Raw genomic sequence first — 15,536 nt, forward strand, 5'->3', positions numbered from 1 at the left:
ATCACACTAGTTTTCTTCTAGCAATATCAAGTAGGAATATGTGACTCATTAAGAATGATTTTCAACTGGCATTTTTTGGCCCATCTGCTGAGTATAAAGTAGAGGCATTAGGCAGTTCAAAAATCACATTTACTTTCTCCACATTCGTCAGGGTCTGTCTAAACTGAATCACCAGATGCCAAAGATAACATCTGGAGCAGCAATTTCTCATAAATCACTGGAACACAGGTCAAGGAGAAGAAACCAGGATTTCAATGATAAATACAACAAGGTGCACAAATAATAGAATGGAAACCAGATGAAAGAGGAGTCTTCATTTTGGTACAGAAGGTCAAGAATCGCTTTTCGATTTGGACAGCACAACGCACAAAGGATGAAAATAACCCCTTTTTCTTGTATTCTTGAATTAGCCAGCAATATCCCATGGAGTTAGCTTTGGAATATATACATGACAGGTTTAAAGAATAAAAACATAGATTTGAAAAATTAGTACAGTTTATTTTAGTTAACTTCAGCCTCTCCACCTCTCCACAGTGGCAGGGAAAACAGTATTTATTTCATTTCTATGAGTGCTGCTGAGAGTACAATGCATAAAATTATCATCATGCCAGTAATTATCTTTTTTTTTTTTTCATTTAATTTCACAGCTCTAGGAAACAGGGAACGCTAGAGTGAGGCAAACGATGAATATTATTTTCAAAAGCAAAAGTTTATGGCCTCAGAGAGAAAAGGGGGTCCAGTAGGCAGGGCACTAGCCTGGGCTGTGAGAGCGCAGGGTTCAAATCCCTGCTGTACCCTCATTGCCCCGACTTGCTGTGTGATAAGGGCTGTTGTGGTGCATTAAAGATGGTGAGGAGCACGGATTCTATAGTGATGGAGGCTCTATAAATACTGAAGATAAATAGACAGTCCTAGCTGTGCTAACCTTGTGCTCAGCACAGCTGACGTGCAGGAGATAAAGGTGGCGACAGTGGTCTGGGTCTCCATTCAGTTATACCCTCCACAATGATCTATGGAGTGGCCTCACAAAGGAGACAATCAGGCTCTTAGACCCCAGTTGCCCTGCCATAAAAATCCAAAGGGGGCAGGAAACAATGCAGCCCCAAATCCCTGTGGAATACAATTACTATTTGGCTCTGTTCCTCTCCCAACTTCTGGTTTGCAAGATTGCAGCAGGGGCAGAGGTTGACACCAAATAAAGCCACAGAATCATAGAATCATAGAATATCAGGGTTGGAAGGGACCTCAGGAGGTCATCTAGTCCAACCCCCTGCTCAAAGCAGGACCAATCCCCAACTAAATCATCCCAGCCAGGGCTTTGTCAAGCCTGACCTTAAAAACTTCTAAGGAAGGGGATTCCACCACCTCCCTAGGTAACGCATTCCAGTGTTTCACCACCCTCCTAGTGAAAAAGTTTTTCCTAATATCCAACCTAAACCTCCCCCACTGCAACTTGAGACCATTACTCCTCGTTCTGTCATCTGCTACCTCTGAGAACAGTCTAGATCCATCCTCTTTGGAACCACCTTTCAGTAGTTGAAAGCAGCTATCAAATCCCCCCTCATTCTTCTCTTCCGCAGACTAAACAATCCCAGTTCCCTCAGCCTCTCCTCATAACTCATGTGTTCCAGTCCCCTAATCATTTTTATTGCCCTTCGCTGGACCCTCTCCAATTTCTCCACCTCCTTCTTGTAGTGTGGGGCCCAAAACTGGACACAGTATTCCACAAGAGGCCTCACCAATATCGAACAGAGGGAAACGATCACGTCCCTTGATCTGCTGGCAATGCCCCTATTCATACAGCCCAAAATGCTGTTAGCCTTCTTGGCAACAAGGGCACACTGTTGACTCATATCCAGCTTCTCATCCACTGTAACCCCTAGGTCCTTTTCTGCAGAACTGCTGCCTAGCCATTCGGTCCCTAGTCTGTAGCGGTGCATGGGATTCTTCCGTCCTAAGTGCAGGACTCTGCACTTGTCTTTGTTGAACCTCATCAGATTTCTTTTGGCCCAATCCTCTAATTTGTCTAGGGCCCTCTGTATCCTATCCCTACCTTCCACCATATCTACCACTCCTCCCAGTTTAGTGTCATCTGCAAACTTGCTGAGGGTGTAGTCTACGCCATCCTCCAGATCATTAATGAAGATATTGAACAAAACCAGCTCGAGGACCGACCCTTGCGGCACTCTGCTTGATGCCGGCTGCCAACTAGACATGGAGCCATTGATCACTACCTGTTGAGCCTAACGATCTAGCCAGCTTTCTATCCACCTTATAGTGCATTCATCCAGCCCATACTTCTTTAACTTGCTGACAAGAATACTGTGGGAGACCGTGTCAAAAGCTTTGCTAAAGTCGAGGAATAACACATCCACTGCTTTCCCCTCATCCACAGAGCCAGTTATCTCGTCATAGAAGGCAATTAAATTAGTCAGGCATGACTTGCCCTTGGTGAATCCATGCTGACTGTTCCGGATCACTTTCCTCTCCTCTAAGTGCTTCAGAATTGATTCCTTGAGGACTTGCTCCATGATTTTTCCAGGGACTGAGGTGAGGCTGACTGGCCTGTAGTTCCCAGGATCCTCCTTCTTCCCTTTTTTAAAGATGGGCACAACATTAGCCTTTTTCCAGTCATCCGGGACCTCCCCCGATCGCCATGAGTTTTCAAAGGTAATGGCCAATGGCTCTGCAATCACATCCGCCAACTCCTTTAGCACTCTCGGATGCAGCGCGTCCAGCCCCATGGACTTGTGCTTTTCCAGCTTTTCTAAATAGTCCCAAACCACTTCTTTCTCCACAGAGGGCTGGTCGCCTCCTCCCCATGCTGTGCTGCCCAGTGCAGTAGTCTGGGAGCTGACCTTGTTCATGAAGACAGAGGCAAAAAAAGCATTGAGTACATTAGCTTTTTCCACATCCTCTGTCACTAGGTTGCCTCCCTTATTCAGTAAGGGGCCCATACTTTCCTTGACTTTCTTCTTGTTGCTAACATACCTGAAGAAACCCTTCTTGTTACTCTTAACATCTCTTGCTAGCTGCAAGTCCAAGTGTGATTTGGCCTTCCTGATTTCACTCCTGCATGCCTGAGCAATATTTTTATACTCCTCCCTGGTCATTTGTCAGGAATCTTTGGGAAAACCCAGCCGCAACCTCTCAGAACCCAAGCCAGATGCACAGAGGGTCTTTTCTCCTTCCACACTCTCCACTCACCCCTCAGCAATGGCTGCAGAAGCAGCTGATATGACATGCTACCATTGGCTGCTAGAGCCTTTGAGCCCGGTACCGCCAATGAGGCTCACAGACTAAAGGGACTCATTATCACTGCTCTTTGTTTCACTATTCTCCTTACCCTCAATGGCCTCCAGTACATGCTTTTCTAGAAGCATCCCTGACATCCTTACAGAGCATCTTGCTGTCACCATTACATATACCACTCCACTTACTCAGTGTTACATGTGAACAGCGCTGTTCTGGGGAAGCAGTCTGAGTCCCAGTTCTACTATTTCCCTCTCCCTCTCCTTATCACTCTACTGTCTCCTTGGAGCAGTGCTGAAAGGAACCTAAAGTGCTTCCTGCAGCTATTCCCTTTCATCCTGCCATTTCCTTTAATAATATTTGCACTGTTGGAAGATAAAGTCCATGGGATGTAGAAAATATTTACCCACTAACTGCTGGCTGCTGTAAAGATTCCAAGCGTTTTTCACATTAGTCTTTTCAGAGATTTTCTTTCATCAGCTCATAGTATATGTTCAGACTAATGAAAACCCTTGGGGGATAAGCGTCTCCCTTCTCTTTGGCATCAGGCCGAAATGGGATACTTGATGGAATATAGCCTTATTCCTCTAGCTGAGACTCTGGACCTAATAAAATCTTTGGACTGCTGACACATAGCACAGTAACATGGGGGAAAAAAACCCATATTTTGTTGTTGCTGCAAAAACCAGCAGGTATTTATAGACTTAGTTTAATGTTTATCAATCTTCCTCTTAGGGTTCATCTTTCATACTAGCTAACAGTGGGCCCTTGCTTTATTAGGAGAAGCATGATCTAGTAGTTAAAGTACAAAGCTGGGAATCAGGAGATCTGGGCTCTGTTCTTGCCTTTGCCAATGGACTTGGGTAAGTCACTTAACCACTAAGGGTGGGATCTTCAGAAGCTCTCAGTGATGACCTAACTTTTGAGAGTTTCACCACTGACTTCAATGGGAGCAGAATTAAGTCAACAATAGGTACAGCTACACTGCAAAAAAAACAAAAAAAACAAAACCCACCCGACTGCAGGAAGTCTCAGAGCCCAGGTCAACTGACACGGGCTTGGAGGCTTGCACTACAAGGCTAAAAATAGCAGTGTAGACATTCCTGCTCGGCTTGGAGCCCAGGATCTGAGAGCCAGTGAAGGGGGTGGATCTCAGAGGCTAGGCTCCAGCGGGAATGTCTACACTGCTATTTTCAACCCCATAGCGTGAGCCCAGGATGTTATACTTTATTTTTTTTAGTGCAACTTAGAGGTACCCTATGAGAGTTTCTCAAAATCCCACCCTCCGTGCCTCAGTCATCCAGTACTATTGTAAAGCATTTTGAGGTACTTGCATAGGGCATATTCTAATTGGATCACAGTTAGACTTCCCGTTGAGTGGCAAATGGAGTTGTTTTTGCAAGCAGTTAATTGCAACAAACGCATAGAATGGTAGCTGGTTCGAGAAATGAGAGTTGCTTTACACTGTGATGTGTCACAAACCCAAGTCTGAGTCCCAGTATGACATGATACATTAGGCTGAGATTTGACATACAGTACTCCAATACACCTAACACAATAGAACTCAAGAGAGGAGAAGCATGCCTTTCGTTTGGCTCAGTTATCTGTGATCAGACTTCACTGCTGCACTGATCCAAATGACATAGGATAAAATTAGGTTATTCTGAAGAAGGTGTAAGCTCACAGATGTCATGGTTTGAGTCACTGTAATGGTAGGGCTTTGGGCTATAGATTCACAGTGGCCTTCAAGATCATAACCAGACTGGAGGGTTTAAACCAGAGAATACCAGAAATTACTTCTCTTTTCCTTCTATTTTGATACCAGTGGCTTGCCAGTCTTTTTGAGGAATCCTGGCATAATAAATGTTTTTCTTGTCTTTCTTTGATTGTAACTATTTTTAAAACATGACTTTATATCTACCCTGCTGAGGGCTAGATATCAACTATCTCTTCACCCCATAAATCCTGCCATAATGATTTTGCTGCTCTCCAACATGATGGAAAGTGTTCATTATTTGCAATTTGAAAGTGACTGTGGATTGCCCAAGGGGGTTTATATTTATATGATGTATTTTCATGAGGAACCATGTTGCAGCTGAAAGAAATTAATGAAAACAAAATAAATATGAGACTCATCCTTATGAAGACTTTGTTATTGCGGTTAGACTGAGTTGCTGTTTGTTTTCAGTACGACTACACCCCATTGACCCAGCTGAACTGCCAAAAACTAAAATGTTTATTGAGTCTATAACTGTGGAATATCCAGACTGCAATGTGCATTTTAAAATAGATAACACTTGCTTCAGTTGCCTGTTTATTTATGATCTCTCTCTCTCTCTCACACACACACACCCACACACACTTTGTTTTTGGTTCAATGTTTGCAGTTCTGCCTTCTCAAAGCATTCACAGATCATGAGTAGGGATTAGAGTAGGCCACAAATATCATGAGATTGGCTTAAAATCATACATTTAAAAAAAAAGATATGGATTCTTTTTTATCTTTTGGTTTTTTGAGCCTCTAGAGGTCATGTTTTCCAACTTTCCTCTGCAGCCATGAGGGTTAGAAGCTGATTTTGCTTTTTAAATGAAAGCAGAGGTCTTCATGTCACATGCTTTCAGGACCTGGGGCTTTAAACAGAGATATTGCAAGGCTCCCAATTAAACTATGCAAGCTGACAACAATGTGCTTGTTGAAAGGATCTTGAACCTGACAAATCTTTTTCTGAATCACTTTGACCAGAAAAAAAGGCAGACGTTGTCAGTGTTAGGGGGAACTGTCTCTAAAGAACATCGATTTCAGCTATATCTGAGATCCAGCTACAAAACTGTTGGCATCCTTTCGTCTGTGTGAGACAGATGGAATTTCAGCCAATGAGCCAAAGAAACTATTGCTGAGGTGGAAAAGATGCTAGTGGTAAGTGTGAGAGATGATAGAACTGCATGCAATAACTTTGGGGAACATATTGTATTAAGTGGATGAATGATTTACGTGTGCAACCCTGTGGGGTGCAGGGAATGCGACGCTGCCACAGCTCCTCCAGGAGTAAGAACAGTGGGAGTTTGTGACGGGTTCCCCCTGGATGCCACCTGGAACTGGGGTACCACTGAGCCTTCTGATTCACCAGCCTGGGCTCCCTCTCACACTGTGCTGCAGTGACAAGATGCAAAGCTCTCCAAGCTTGCACTTTCACCTTCATTCACACAGGTACGGACACACCCAGCTACAGTTACATGCAGGCTCTCTAACCACCAGCCTCCCGGCCTAGGACCCCAGAGCAATACCGTCCTCCCCTGGTCAAAGCTAGACAGTATATGGGTTTAACACCCGGTACGCCTCTCCCTCAATGTGAAGAGGCCCATGCACATTTGTGGTAACCAAGCTGAGATTTTGCCCGGACACCTTAGTCAAACACACACGGGTTCGGATTAAAACATAAAATAAGCTTATTAACTACAAAAAGATAGATTTTAAGTGATAAGTGATAGCAAACAGATCAAAGCAAATTACCTAGTAAATAAACAAAACCACAAACTGAGTTTAACATACTATATAAGTAGCATACAAATTAGCAAATACTCACCCTGAGTGATAAACAGGCTGGCAGATTCTTAAGGCTCAAGCTGCCTTTGCTTTGCAGCTTGGGTTTCACAGGTTTTCATACACAGGCTAGAAATCCCTTTAGCCTAGGTCCTTCACTTCCCCCAGTTCAGTTTTTGTTCCTCAGGTCTTTTCAAGTGTGTTGTTGTAGGGAGAGTGAGTTACCATCATGATGTCGTCATTTCCCTATTTTATATCTTCTTCCCACTTGTTGGAAAGCTCTTTTGCTGTGACCTGGGTCAAACAGTTCCCATTGTGTAGTGCTATCTCTGAGAGGTTTCTGTTGTACACAGTTCCTGGGGTAATCCTTGTGCTTGTGTGCATTTCCTCAATAAGCCATTAACATCGTTTGGCCTTTTACTGTTGTACCTGAAAGGCTGCTTGTGGGTGTTTTCCATCTCACAACATGTTTCAGTAACACATACCTAGCCAAACTTCACAACTTCACATACAAAGATAGCACATACAATCCAACGAGATATTAATATACAGCAGATCAAGACTTTTAGAATGATATTCACAAGGCATACTTTCTGCAAAACATATCCTAATTATATGACAGTGGTGAATAAGGGGGTGCCAGGGTGTCACAAGGTGTGATGAAGATGAATCACTCTGGTTACAAACACCTCCAGAATGGTACCACCCCTTGATAGGCTTGCATATACAGGTTCAAACTGGAGTTTCCAGAGACCAACAGACAAAGTCAGGGCTTTTGGCATAAAAAGGCTGTGTTTAAACTGACTCAGGGCCTTCATTCTGATCAAGCAAACAGACAGGACCTTCTGTCCAAATGCCGCAACCCTTGCAAAAGGCTTGGCCTACTTTGGCCCCATAAGACTTATAGGTGACCTCTGTAAATCTGTACCTAGGATTTTCTCTGTAATGCTTTTACCTTAAGAAGAAAGATGCTTGCTTAGAAAGAGCTGTGTGGGGACATGTAACTGTTGTCAATACCCTATTCATAGCCCTCAGAGAGAAAGCAAAGCACAGGCACTGGCCTTTAGGTAGACTGGCTTGCTGAGGATCTCACAGTGTAAGGCAGAGATCTGTGCAGCCTTACAGAGAGACATGGGTCTCTGCTCAAGAGAGGTGAAGGCTAGAAGCAGTTACCCTGAAACTGGGACAGTAAGATTTTCCTACAGGAAGGACAGATAGCAAAGACTACCTATCTATGATAACATTACCCACTGTGGGCCTGGTCCAACGCCCACTGAAGTTAATGGAGAGACCCATTCACTTCACTGGACTTTGGATCATGGCCTGTGAGATCAGGGCCTGATCATGACCTGATGCAACTGGGAGAAAAGAAACATTCAGCCCTTCTCAGGATCAGGCCCCACATTATTTTGGGCTTTCTGAATCTCTTTCACACCTTCTTTGGGCTGTGGGAGGACATGGAAGAGTTTTAAAAAGCTAAAATGGAATAGAGGAGATAATCTTTCAGGTCATTTATCTCAGTTCCCGTTTCAAAGCAAGTGAAACAATAGTCAACACTGAGCAGAGCTGGCAGAACGTATTACATACCTTATGTATATGTTTTTTGGGTGGGGACTGGAATGACAAAGTGTCTTTACTCATGGTAAGAAAATAGGTCAGTGCCCTTACCAAGAGCTTTTCTCCTGCACAGGTTGCTAGCTTAAAGTCTAGTTTCTCAAAATTCCCACAATCCACCTGGTCTCTTTAAAGAGAAAAGAGCTTCTTTAAATTTTCCATATAAACAGCTTGACCACAAACCCAACAACAGGATTTTGGTTTTTCACCCATTCCAAAAGGACAGCATGGCTAACAGTAGAACAACACTTATCCAGCAGTGTCAGCATTGGGTGTGAGCCCAGTTCCTGGTAGAGGACTTGAAAATATGGGACCTTCTAGCTCAGAGGGATAAAGGCTGCAAGTTGAGGAGAGTTACTATGCTCCTGTTGCAAATGTTCACAAAGTACCGACAGTTAATTTAAATAAAAATAAGCATATTAAATATTCACCAAGGTCACTTTTCTTTGGCAAAATTTCACTGCAAAGGGTACGAGAATATGTAGGTAGCACTGGCCATAGTAAATTATACAATACCTGGGCAAGCTAAACTTCACTGGAAACTAAATGATATAGGATTTAGAAAGGTAAAAGTCAAAGCACAAACAGAACTGTACCACATCAAAGCGCAAAATGAGAGTTCTGCTTTTTTAAAGAACAATCAATCCCCAAACCTCATTTCCTTTACCTTTTCTTTTCAGAATAATTTCAGTAATTATCTTCTGAAGATTGGGGAGATAGATAGATAGATAGATAGATAGATAGATAGATATGTGGTAATTCGGGGTAATTTAAAAAACAAATCGGGGTCAGAGCGTAAGTTTTTGGTATTTCCTGTAATCTGTAGAAATTTAAGTAACTCATGAATATGCTGGACCAGTCATGTTATATTTTCTTGTGGGTAACTAATGAAAGAAAGTCTAGTTTGATGTCAAATGTCTGACTTCAAAGGGCAAACAATAAACATTGAAAGATTCTTAAGAGAGTAGGAGTTGCAGTTAGGGAATAAAGTAAACAAAGTTTGCTCATCTGTGTCACATAACTACTAATTACTTAGCTAAATTAACGGCTGAGTGTGGGCACAGGAAGAGTTAAGTTTCAGGACTCCAGGCCTGATCCTGAACAGACAGAATTCCCATTCAGTTTGGAGATGCTCAGAACCTCTCAGAATCAGGCTGGGTGGGGGAATGAAATGAGGATCATATGTAACACAAGTATAGACGAAAACTAGGGGCCTTTCACTCACATCAGATTTACGTCAGTGTAATTCCACTGATGTCAGTTGAGTCATTCCTGGTTTAAACCAGCTTAAGTGAGCTCAGCACTGGAAATCAGAAGGGTTTATAAAAAATAATAAAATGGTGCAAAGGGACTAGTGTTTTGGCAGCTGCTGAAATGTCTGTGACAGATGCAAAATACAGTTCATGATACAGAAAACTTTTTTATTCATCTCTAGCAGGAAGCCTGGTTTTCTCAAACTCTGCTAATCAAAATTCACTTCGTGCTGTGAAATCAAAAGTAGGGCATGAAAAATGGCATTCGTTCCAGTGGACTTTGGGGGTTCTTCTCATAGTCTTTTAGTCCTCATAAGTAAATTCCACCAGGGACACAGAAGGCTTTTTAAATAGCAAGCTCGGTGTCTGCTGTTTAAATCCTCATTACTCTCTCTACTACTGTCTATCCGTTTGAGATCACAATGACATGGAATTGATACCGTAAAAGTCATATTGTAGTTATGTATTTAAAGACATTGGCTACACTCCTTGTTGTATTACAAAAGGAGGCCTGTACATCTGGAAAATGTACAAAAGTGTTATGACTTTTGTAATCCTCCTGGATTTCCCGTCTTGTGCTTGTGAGTTTTTTATGCAGTCAGGTGGAAAATTATTACAATTATAAACAGAATATTTACAATTTATGTACATGTTATAGCTGATATTTGCAAAGCCAACTAAATTATTTGGATGCCTAATTTACCATTACAACTAATGGGATTTGAGTGTCAAAATCCTCTAGGCAGCTTTGAAAATTGCAGCACACATCTTCAAAGCCCTTTGCAAATCTTAATTAAATAATTAAACGTCACAATTCCTTTGGGAGGTAAGTATGCCAATATCATTATCCCCCATTTTATGGATGGGAAAACTGAGGCAGAGAGGATAAGGCCAATATTTTCAAACCTGAATTCCTAATATTAGGCACCTAAATTGATATTTAGGCATCTAAATAAGTTGCCTGATTTCCACATGTGCTGAGCTTCCATTAACTTCACACAACACCAGAGAGGCAGTTAAGCGTCAGAGTTGGAATCAGAACATCCCTTTTCAGGCTCCAGGCATATACTGATCATGCCTCCACTTTGGATATCAACATTACTTGTTACCTTCTTTTATGCACAATTTAGGAGATAAAATAGCAAGTAGATAATACGCTTACAGGCTTTGCAAAAAGATGTTCCAAGCAATGAACCAAGTAAAGTACCGAAGTAGCTTGTCAATCCATTGTTCTTATAGTCAGGTCATAATCCTAAAAGTAGTAACGGACTTAATATAATAGCAAATCCATGGTCACCTAGGGCTTCATGGTTGTCATTAAGCTCCATATCTGGCTAATTGGCCTTTCACAGTGGCCTTGGAGATAGAACCCAGATACTCCTGTTTCAAAAGCTTAGCACCCAACCATTAAAACAGAGCTAAAGTAAAATATCCATTAGCTGTCAGCAACACAGGACCTCTGAATGTTCAGCTGAGCAGTTCTGATTCTATATAATGGTGAGCAGAGATGCATATTTGCAGTAGCCATGTCATTATACCAGCAATTGGGTCTTGGAGGTACCACAAACGATTTGATCAGATAGACATAGACTAGTTAATTTTTCCAGCAAGAGAAAACCTGGCTTAGCAATCACAGGTCCAGATCCTGCAAACCCTTATGCATGCATGTAATCCTTGCTCCTATGAGTAGCCACACTGAAGTCAATAGGATTACTCATCTGAGTATGTACTTGTAAGATTGGGCCCCCAGGTTACTGTCAGACAAATTCATCAACCCAAATTGAAAAGGCTAAGTGGAAAGAGAATGTGAAATCATTACCAAAAGTATTCGCACCAGGAATATCATTCTGACATAGCCAGTTAGGGATCTATACCATGAAATGTACGTGCCCAATTACAACTAATAATAGACTTACATTTAAGATTTAGTATATTGAAATACTTACAGTCAACTGTTTGCAAACGATTTATGGACCAAGAATGTGTTACCGAAATAATTTTGTGAATAATTTCAAACAAATTTGAGAAAATCATAAATGGCTTATGCACAAACAGCAAAGCACGATACATTGATCATATTCATTATTTGCTACAAAACATTTAGTCAGGTCTATGATTTACCTTTTCTTTTGAAATTCAATCCACAAGTCTTTGTTTTTACAGTGTATAGAGATTAAACTATGCTGCATTCATTTTCCATAAATGTTTCCCATAGGTTTGATAACATATTTGATATATTTCTCATGGTCAGAATTTGATAAATAGGTTGCTTGTTTCCAAAACTTAAAATATATCAACAATCTCAGTCTTTGCTGAACTAAAGGAATATATTATTTGCCCTGAATACTTGGAGCCAAGTATGTGGCCCAGAAATGTGAAAACAAAAACGGAAAAGGGCAAAGAGAGAGTGTGTTTAAAGATATCACAGGGAACTAAAATGTGGTCTTACTGCAGTGAAAATTCCATCTGTAATAATAATTCGATGGTCAGTAAAGAATGATTATCATTAAATTGATTAGCTACACATAACTGGTGTGATGAATAGATTAGTAATAGAAAACCAGCATTTGGCTAACCATTGTGCACCTAAATGAACACTGCTATTATTAATTATTATTATTATTAATGATAATGAGCAGAAAAATGGCTGTGCATGCAGATACTAGCCAATAAGTAACATAGAAAGCTATCTGAGGGTTCCATAGGGTTTAAATTTGTGAAGGAGGAATGTGCTCAGATGATGCTGAATTTAAAAAAGAACTGATTGATGGAGTTGCAGTGGTGCTGGAACAATTTTTATAGTGGGGACGATGAAGGATGTATTTGGGTTGTTATTACTACTTCCAGCCAGGGGGTGCAGCAGCACCCTCAGCACCCCTAGTTCCAGCACCGAAGTGGAGCTGTATAGAATTCTTCGGAGGATTTGGAAATATTTGAATTTTACGGCGGATCAAGGAGTGCTTGGTTATGCCTAGATGTTTCTTACAGCTTTGTATGGCACACTTTAGTGGGATGTGTCTTCGGCAGTTTGAGCCACATCTGTGCAGTCTAGTCAATATTGCATATCCAAGTTTTTGATGAGTTTTCAAAGACCAAGAGTTGGCTCCACGGCTGATATAACTCGGCAAAGCTCTACTGGTGCCAGTAGAGAAAATGATTTGCCCCAGCTGAAGATTTGATCCCCAGGCTTTTATAGGCACAGCAGCTCACACTTTTTTTAAGCATCAGAAGTGATCTGTGATGATGGATACACAAATATTAAAAAAAAATAAATAAAGCAGACCCAGAAAACGGGTCCCCGTTCTTCTCACATTAACAACAATGCAAATTCTGCCATCGATATCAATGGCAACAGGAGTGGATTCAAAATCTGTTTGGTTATTTTTTTGTTTTGTTCTTCCCCCGACCCTCTCTAAATAATTTACAACCAAACCATTTACAAACAAAGCGGGGACATTGGGCAAAGGCACAATGGGCAGCGAGATGGCCACCGAAAGCCAATGCAGGTTGGCATGTAAGCCACATTGACTTCCAATAGTGGGGGGAGGGCTGCCCTTTGTGCCTTTGAAAACCTCCCTTCTTATGCATAAAAATGAAAGTGATTCTCCCACAGGATGTTGTTTAGTCAGCACCTTTAGACCTATCCTTACCCTGGTTCCGAGAACTTGAAAGCCAAGTTATAAACTGAAGTGAATTTTGATTGTTTGCTGTAGTGTTGTAGCCATGTTGGTCCCAGGATACTAGAGAGACAAGGTGAGCGAGGTAATATCTTTTATTGGACCAACTTCTGAAAGTGATAAGCATTTGTGCTAACAGAGGTTGGTCCAATAAAATATATTACCTCACCTGCCTTGGTCTCTTGTGAATTTTGATGTCTGTCATGTAATTCCAGGGCCTAACTGCACTATTTTGAACCCTCTGTTGTGGGTTGATTTAAACCTTGTTGTTATGGAGTGGGTGTAACTGCCATCTTCAGTTCAGATAGCTCTGAGAGATAGCTAAACAGCCCCACACCTAAAACTAGGGTATATGTGAGTCCCCCAGGAATTTGGCCTATGTGAGAAGAGGGCTTTGACTGCGCATAGGGTAGCCAATCATGCATTCCCAGAATATCAGACATTCTGATACTTCTGGGAATGGCATGACCCCACCCCACCCGCGTGACCTCAGATGCATGGTATATGTGAGATCATACCAAATTTGGTATTTTTAAGAGCATGCCACTCCACCCCACCAGTGTGACCTAAGAGGTTTGTGCATGTTGTTTAATTAGCTGGTAGCAACAGCTAATTTCCTTTGTTTTTTTCCCCCCTCAGCTCTTCCCCAGAGAGGGCATGAAAGGGCTTCCCCACAGGGAAGAATTCTCAAGTGCTCCTTCCTGGGTCCAAGGGGGGTTTTTGCATTTGGGTGGTGGCAGCATTTACCAAGCCAAGGTCAGAGAAAAACTGCAACCTTGGGAGTTAATACAAGCCTGGAGTGGCCAGTATTAATTTTTTAAATCCTTGTGGGCCCCCACCTTCTGCACTCGAAGTGCCAGAGTTGGGATTTGGCCTTGACAGCAGGTAACCTCACCATACCATCCTTTGCATAAACTTATCAAGGTCAATCTTGAAACAAGTTAGGTTTTTTGCCCCCACTACTCCCTTTGGAAGGCTGGTCCAGTTTTATCTGGAAATACCAAACCTCAAGATATCATTATCATGAAGTAAATTTTCAGACTTAGCATTGTGGTTTAAGAATTCTGACAATATTAAGAAATTACTGGAACTAATCAATCAATGTCATGGAGTTGACAAAACGAAGAACAAAGGAGTGTCTTGTACTTCTGCCCTGGACTCCTATTTGACCAATGTAGGGTGAAGAATGCTCACCACTAGGTTTTAGTTAGGACCATCGGAGGTTGGGGAGAAGATTTAGTTGATCTGGGGCTACAAATCATAGTAGCAGAGATACGAGACTGACAGGGGATTTCCCAGCATTGATTACACCTTTTCTAGAGAACTGATGCAGGTGTAACTATATCAGTACATTTTCCCCATCTTACTGCTAGGCAACATTTGACCATTTTAATCCTGTGGGGAGGAAAGAGATTATGAGGAAGGAAATAGCATTCGTTGTTTGCACTCACCAAGCACAGTGTGTGCTTTTCTGCATTATTGAATAATGAAAGGAGAGCAGATACCCATTCCTCTTTGGAATGTATGCCCTGGTGCTACATATTCATCAAAAAAGACTCCTCTGACGATAATTCAAATGTGCAATCAAGTCAAGAGTCAGTTAAAATCCTATCCCATGTTACAGCACCAATGTATTCCCACAGCCAGTGCAAGTAGAGCAAGCACTGGGCCAGCCACATATTAGAGCCAGAAGGAGGACAGAAATTGTGAACATGAGAAACATTAAATGGGGTGAGCTCTTCATGTAATAATTGGGGTGGACCATTCTGGGGAGTCCTAAATCTTTCCTTTAATGTGATTACACAATAATAGTGAAGTGAAGGAGCTTGGGTGTAGGTGCACCACTGCCCCCTGCTGGATGGAACCAGATCTGTTTATCAGACCCTGTGAAGGGGCGAGGAACCCTGCTCATGACTGAATGCTGAAGGGGGTTAAAAGCCTTCACTGGCAGGCCCCATTCCCCAGGGGTTGCCTTAAGCATCAGGCTTGAAGAGAAGAGCTGATACCTGTGACCCTCCAGAAAGGTGACCGATGAAGTTGAGAGCTGGGGCTCATGAAGAGGAAGCCCTAGGCTAAAGCTTTCTGCTGGTGCTCCTCAGACTGAGCCCAGAGGATAGGAGTCTCTGGAAGGGACTAGTATACTTTCTTTTATGCAAGAGAGGACTCAGCACAGAGATCTAAATAGTCTGAGTGAGATTC

The sequence above is a fragment of the Natator depressus genome, chromosome 9 (assembly GCF_965152275.1).
Source record: "Natator depressus isolate rNatDep1 chromosome 9, rNatDep2.hap1, whole genome shotgun sequence".
In the NCBI taxonomy this organism is placed as follows: Eukaryota; Metazoa; Chordata; order Testudines; family Cheloniidae; genus Natator; species Natator depressus.